The 7,057-nt window shown below is 50.9% G+C and overlaps 1 long non-coding RNA gene across 2 annotated transcripts; it reads left to right on the plus strand.

Annotated features, from left to right (window-relative positions):
• The first annotated feature begins 373 nt into the window (after positions 1–373).
• Positions 374–6,797, plus strand: LOC144288634 (uncharacterized). 2 transcript variants are annotated; one of them, XR_013356593.1, is made up of 3 exons: positions 395–504; positions 910–1,048; positions 3,829–6,797. It is a non-coding gene; the product is annotated as an uncharacterized LOC144288634 (long non-coding RNA). The 2 variants fall into 2 exon arrangements; XR_013356592.1 differs by lacking the exon at positions 910–1,048 and having other exon boundaries at positions 374–504; positions 3,829–4,092.
• Positions 6,798–7,057: the final 260 nt, after the last annotated feature.

The raw sequence follows: 7,057 nt of genomic DNA on the forward strand, positions 1-7,057 counted from the left end.
CTATTTGTTCAATATTTGTCTCCCCCAAGAGAGTGGGAGCTGCTCAAGGGCAGGCTCCTCCTTTGCTCGTTACTCTGTTTCAGCACCTAGAGGGCTTGAAGAGTTGTTTGTGGAATCCAGGAGGGAGTCCCACCTTCCTTCTTCCCAGGCGGCAGTTTCATTGATCTCCATGCTCTTGGAGAATAAAATGCAGCTCCCAGGCCCTCATCATCTTCTAACCTCTGTCACCCTGGCTCATGATCCCACTCTGGCACCACAGAGCCCTCTGTAACACCAAAGCCAAATCCTAGAATACAATTCAGTGGTCTGAGACCGTGTCATAAAATTTTGCAATTCTAGAATTCATAGATTCCTAGAATGGACTCTAGGATTTGGAGAATTCCAGAACGGAGCTCTGGAATCTCAGAATGTCATCTGAGAATGGCTGATAGGACCTAGGAATCTTGGAAAGGAGGGCCAGAATTTCAGAAGAGACTCTTGGAATCGGGTCATTGGGAGAACGTGGTGAGCCCAGCTGGCTTTGCTTCCCTGGCTCCTTTGCAGCCACGAAAACACAAGTGGTGCCGGTGCTCAGAAGAGGAGGGGCAGGGCCAGGGGCCAGGGCGGTGGTGGGAAAGGGCTCCCCTGTGAGGGTTGCTAGGCACTGGCTCTGCTTGAGACAATGAGGCTGGCGGGGTAGGTAGAGCCGAGGGCTGCATCCTAATCAGGATGCAGGGGGGAGAACGGGAGGGAGAGGTTTGGGGCGGAGTATGGGGGAGGGCGGGCATGGCCAGCCCTAATCCCATTACAACTGGCCATCCAGCTGCCAGGGCTGGCTAGGCACCAGGCCCGGCTGTGCCCTCTCCTCCAATTGCAGGCTCAGGCTGCGGAGGGCTTTGAATTCAGAATGTTCTCCATCTTTTTCTGCAGTCTATCCCCCAGCGCAGGAGTATGGCTGCATTTTGAGCCCCAGAGGACTAAGAGCTGAAAGGGCAATGGTGGCAAGGGGACTGGAGGGTGCAGGAATCCCTCAAGGAAATGGATTGACCCCGAATAATGGTGGCACTTTGTAAGAAATTTTGCATATAAGAGGTTCAATTAATGGACACCTGATGATCTTCTACCCTGAGAACTGGCTCAGTCCCAGTCAGCACTTTGACCCATCTGGACACTGACCCTTGACCGTGTCTCAAATTAGTCTCTAATCCCAGTCTCAGAGGAAACCTCTGCCCTGACCACAGACTGACTTGTAACCCCTTGCCCTAATCCAAGACCAATCCCTGATCCCCCCTGTGGATTCCTCCTTAATGAGCACACAGATCTCTGAAAATAGGCTTTACCTCAAAGAACCCAAATGACTAGTAGGATTCTTTAAAATGGGAAGATAGAGCCCCCTGAGACACATTGGCTTTTGGAAACTCACAATTATGAAGGCCTGAGCTGAACTCCCGCTCAAAGTCCAGACTCTCGGAAGGGTCTTCTGTCCAGAGGTAGCTCTGCTCCACCCTAGGCTCTTTCCAGTATGAGAAAGAGAATGTGGAAGGAGGCCGATGGACCAGGGTTTAACCTGACCCAGACAGTGAAGATGGAGACACTGACTGTGGCAAGAGAGTTGGGTGGAGTGATGGAGGAGCTGGTCCTGGTGGTGGTGGAGGTAGAGTGGCCATAGGGATGCTGACCTTGATGATGGCCAATATCGGTGAATGTCTGTAAGCCTGGCAGTGGCCACCTACACAAACGGGTCTCCCAACTTCCCTTCCTCAACTGCACTCTTTCCTCTTCTCTGTCACCCCCTGTCTTGTCTTCAGCATGGCTGGTTTTAGCGTCTTGCAAGAGGTCATTGTTTTTCCTTAGAGAGCCTGGCACTTTTCAAGGAGGAACTCTATACCAGCTCAAGTAACAAATAAATTTGAGTCTTTGTTTATTCCCTGCACTTCTTTCAGCATCTCCAAGGTGGAGAAACAACAGTCTTCTTCTAGAAAGAGCCTTCCCCCTTAGGCATGTAACTCGTCTCTCTCTCTCTCTCTCTCACATAGACACACACACACACACACACACACACACACACACACACACACCCCGCTCAGTCCCAGGAAGGTCAAGGGAGTCCTGCCTGGAAGAAATGGATGGACCCACAGACCTCTCAACTGCAATCATCTGAACAGAGGAGGGAGAGACTGTAGGCCACAGTGGGGGTGCTGTGCCAGCTACACCTCACAGGGCCAGTGGAGCCAGGATGGCAGGGAAAGATGCTCTACCCCCTCCACAACTTTCCTTGTCCAGTGCTTCATCCAAATCTCCCCCACTGGGACTCATTCTCTTTCAGTGACAGGTGGGAATATGCCCTGCAGAGCACTCTTGACTGATGGGAAGAGGCCTGCCTGCTAATCTGGGTCACAGCACTGCTTCTAACTGACGCTTCAGTCACATAACCCCACATTCATTTCTCAAGGAGGACAATACCGGGGCTTTTTGGTTAGGATATTGCCAGGCTGTTTTTTGCAATGCAAATCATTTGGCGTCTTGAGGCCAGTTCTAAATGCTAAGGGCACTGCACAGTCATTGTGACGTTAAAAACATTCCTATGTAGGGTGCCTGGGTGGCTCAGTCGGTTAAGAGTCTGCCTTCAGCTCAGGTCATGATCCCAGGGTCCTGGGAACCTGCCTCTCCCTCTCTTGCTGCCCTTCCTTCCTGCTCATGTTCTCTCTCTCTCTCTCTCTCTCTCTCTCTCTCTCTCTCAAATAAAATCTTTATATAAAATTCCTATCCATTTCCAGCACTGCCCACTCTCTACCCCCTTGAGAATCATTTTGGGAAATTGTCTATGCAGGGTTTGCAAGGGGAATGGCCTCAAAACTGTTTTGCCAACATTAGCCCACCACCCACCTCCAGGCTTTCTGAGAGAAGGCAAGAAGTTTCAATGAAAACTACTGAGGATATACGTGGGGGGTGACTGAGTGCTGGTAAGAAGCATTATGTTCACCAGAAACCCCTTTGTGGGCCTACCCATCCAATAGTAGTGACAATAGCTATCGCCACTATTACAAGGAGATAGTCCCACACCTCTAAGCTTGCTTAAGCAAAGAAGTCTTCTTTTTGCCACTCAGTCGCTGTGGTCTTATTTCTAATTTTTGGTTGCCACAGTTTTCCTAGATGTAAAATGTGAAGAATAGCATATTATTATGCCATAAGGTTGTCCCAAGTATCAAATGTGTTTAAATAGTTGGTGTCCAGGATGGTGTCTGGTGTGAGTGAGTCCTCTGCAAGCACTAGCTAGTACTACTTCTACTTCCCTGCCCCTCCCCAGCACTGTCATTACTGATCCCCATGGGGCCTGGCATTCCGTAGATACTCCATCTGTGTTTGCTGAGCTAGACTGCTTGTGGGTGTGGAGCGGAGCGAGAGGTATACACCATCACCAGGTGGGCGGGCACAGGCTCCAGCTTTCCCATGCTCACCATACATGCTACTCAGAACCTCAGTCTCCTGGACAGGCTAAGGGGCCTCTAAGCAAGCCCTTCTGAGAATATCTGGTAGGGAGAACTAGAGTGGGGAGTTATTCTGGTACTTCCTTCCCATTTTGCCCCACTTAAAGTTGAACATGTTGCCAGGATTCCCCCCCACACACCCCTTGCCCTAAATGGCTGCCTTTCTGGTGGGCTTGACTTATGATAACCTTGGGTCAGGTGGAGAATCCCCCCTCATGTCAATTGACTCAAGTGGGACATCTCCCCAGAGTCCATATCCATATGTCCAATAGCCTACTTGACATCTCAGCCCAGCATTTCCAACACTAAATGCAAGATACTGACCCAGTCTTCACCCCTTCCTGGTGCCCTATCTCCACAGATGGTGCCACATTCATCTCCTTGATAAGCCAAAAACCTGGGAATCACTCTTCATACTTCTACAATCCTCAATGTTCACCAGAGCAACCACCATTTAGGAAAGATATCCTGTGGGCTAGGCACCATGCCAGGCACCGTACAGGCAGTGCAATGGTCCTACCTTCTTGGAGCCTACAGTCAGCTGGGTACACACAACCTAAGCAATGATCACACTAACAATATAATACAACCTGCAATGCCAAAATAAAAGAATAGGGTGCCCTAAGCCTAGGGACTGGGTGATCTGATCTCATTCAAGGGGTCAGGGGAGTTTTTCAGGGCAACTGTCAGTTTTTCTTCCATCTGCGGGACAAATACAGGGAAACAGGAGAAGGTAGGAGGTGATGGGAAGGGGAGAATGCTGCAGCAGTGAAAGTAGCAAAGGCCATGAGTAGAGATGAAGCTGTCTGTGCTCAACCCCCGGGACTTGGACCAGTGTGGCTGGAGGATGGACGGCAAGGGAGGGAGGCTTTGATTTGAGGCCAGAGGGCAGATCAGATCATGAGAGTCTTGGGGCTGATGAAGGGTCAAGAAAGACCCTGGGGCTTTATCCTAAGAGCAGTAAGAAGCTGCTAAACAGATGATCAGGTCTCCTTTGCATTGAAATGATATCACACCAGGATGCAAAGGACAAACCAGGCTGGAGGAGGTGAGGAGATGAGGAGGCTGTGGCAGGAGATGTGGAAGGAGATTATGGTTTGTACTAAGGGGATGGTGGGAGAGGTAGAAAGAAGTGGGGGGACTGGACACCATTTGAGGAGATGAAGTCAGTAGGATTGTGTTTCCCTGATTCTCTTATGGCTGAGTATGAGCCTGTGACTACATCCTGCCCGATGGGACATGTGCAGAAGTGATGTGAACAACATTCAGTTTGTACCCCCAAAGGGAGAGGCATGACCTCCTCTTCCCCTTTGCCCTTTCCCACTGGCTGCAACGGGGACATGATGGTCAGGATGAGAACACCATGTTGGACAAGGAGAAGAAGGCTGCTTACGAAGGAGAGCAAATGCACCCGATTGAGGAGGAACCCTGGGACCCCGCTGGTTATGGAGCTGCCACACCATCCTGAATGGTCCATCCAAATTCTTATGAGAGAAAGAGGGAAACTAGAGAAACTTCTATGCTCTCTGGACGCTGGGGCACCACTAATTTATGTCTCTCTGTCCGAGGTGCTGAATCAGATCTCCATGGAGCGGCAAATAGACACTAAGCAAATGGACAAAGGAGGCAGGTCCGCCCTCAGGTTTCCGGCTTGCACTGCTGGGTGGAGCCCCGAGGGAGAAACAGGCTTCACTGCGGAGTGAGATGGGGTGTACAGATGATGAACCTGACTCAGGCAAACTGAGCTGGAGGCATCCTAAGAGGAGACAAGAAGAGGTGCAAAGGGGATAGGTAGGAAGCTTCAAAGGCAGGTGGCAGCTGGAAGAAAGGGAAACCAGAGGAGGACTCGGCAGTTCCCAACCCTGACTGCACAAGAGTGGGTGACAAATTCTGATAGCCAGGCCCATCTCTGAGATTCTGACTTAGTCGGTCTGGGACAGGGCGGGCAAGCAGCATTTGCTAAAAGCTCCCTCACGGTGGTCCTCACGGCGCAGGGTGCGGTGGAGGAAGCACAGGCGTGGCCATAACTGAAACCACAGGCATGGATGAGACACCTCGGGAAGGAGTATGGGGTGGGAAGGGAACCAACCTGCAGTCCCTCCCACACTCCTAGGCCCGTGGAGAGGAGAGCAGGTGACCCAGAGCAGCCACCCAGCTACCTCCATCACGGTCCTCACAAGAACGCAGTAAGGAGAGCCAAACAGGAAACACGATGGTCCTCTCAGGAGTGACAGGGCTTTAGAGAAACAAAATAGGTTCCTTTCCCTTTTTCTCTCCCTCCATCCCTCTCTACTTCCCGGGGCTCCCCGCATGTCACTCGTCACTCATGAGTCCTTCAGGAAGCTGCTCTGGCCTTCACCGGCCCTGGAAGCTGATCTGGCCGGAGCCTACTACTGAGGGGCTCCACCTTCCCTCCTGGGAACCAGCCCCCCCTGCCCAGGACAACTGCAGCCGCTGTCGCCACAGCCCCCTGTCCTCTCTGCAAGTGCCAGGCCAGCCTGTACTGTGAGCACGTGCATACGCACGAGTGAACCCTCGGGACATCTATCACTTCTTCTCTCTCTAGCCATTCTGTTTTTCTGGACTTCAAAATGCTCATCTGTAAAACAGAATAGCTATAGGGTACTCAATCCCACAAAGTGGTAAGGTTTTTTTGGTGGGGACCCAAGCGGGTGCTAATGAAACTGTAAGAATTTATGAAACACCTTTAATCTTGTTCAGGTCAAGTGCCAGGAAGAGCTAGGGAGGGAGGCAGAGACAAAAAAGACCCATAAATCCCTGCTGCTCTTGGGGGCACTTACAGAAGAATGTGCCTGACATAAGTGAAAGCCTAGAAGGAAAAAACCTTATAGCATTTGGTTCAGGAGGAGCCCAGAGTTTATGAGAGCAGAGGTCAATGGCAGGGTACAGGTAGGCTCCCCCGAAGAGGGCCCTACCCTTAGAATTTCCTTGAGAGCAATCATTTTCTTCCCTCCACTGGGTCCCCAAAGCTCATGACCAATGTCTGTTTTGGGAGGTCGAAGTGGAAGGTGACGAGGGTCAGCTGAGCCGGTTTGAACGTCCACACTGCCACACTCTGATTATGTGACACTGGGAGAGTTAGGAAGCACTTATCCCTTCTGAGACTGTGTCTTCATCACTTAGCATAAAACCTAGAACACAGCAGTAGTTAATAATAACTATTAGCTACTTTTGCTGTTAAGATTTTACCAGATTCAGATGGTTGTGAGCTATTATGGAAAATGCCTGACCCGGGGTATGCACTCATTGCGGACTGGTTCCCTTTCTTCCTTCAAGTTTATAATCAAATAAAGCTTTAGTGTGTTGCAAGTGTAGAATGTGAGGACTGCCAATTCTTTGTAAGGGTGAGGTTCCTGCCAGTGTTATGGGCTGGCGGGGGTAAGGGTTTTGAGAACCAGCACCTATCGTGACCATCTACAAAGCAGGAAATCAGTTATCCTGCCGGGGGTTACTTTGGCCAGGAGCAGATGTGAAAGGTCAGACACGGGGCCAGGAAATAATAGCCACAGCCTGTGGGCGGGGGAGCCCCTGGGCAAGAGGTCAGTGGTGATGGGGAGGGGTGAGGGTGG

Source organism: Canis aureus, chromosome 18, assembly GCF_053574225.1.
Source record: "Canis aureus isolate CA01 chromosome 18, VMU_Caureus_v.1.0, whole genome shotgun sequence".
In the NCBI taxonomy this organism is placed as follows: Eukaryota; Metazoa; Chordata; class Mammalia; order Carnivora; family Canidae; genus Canis; species Canis aureus.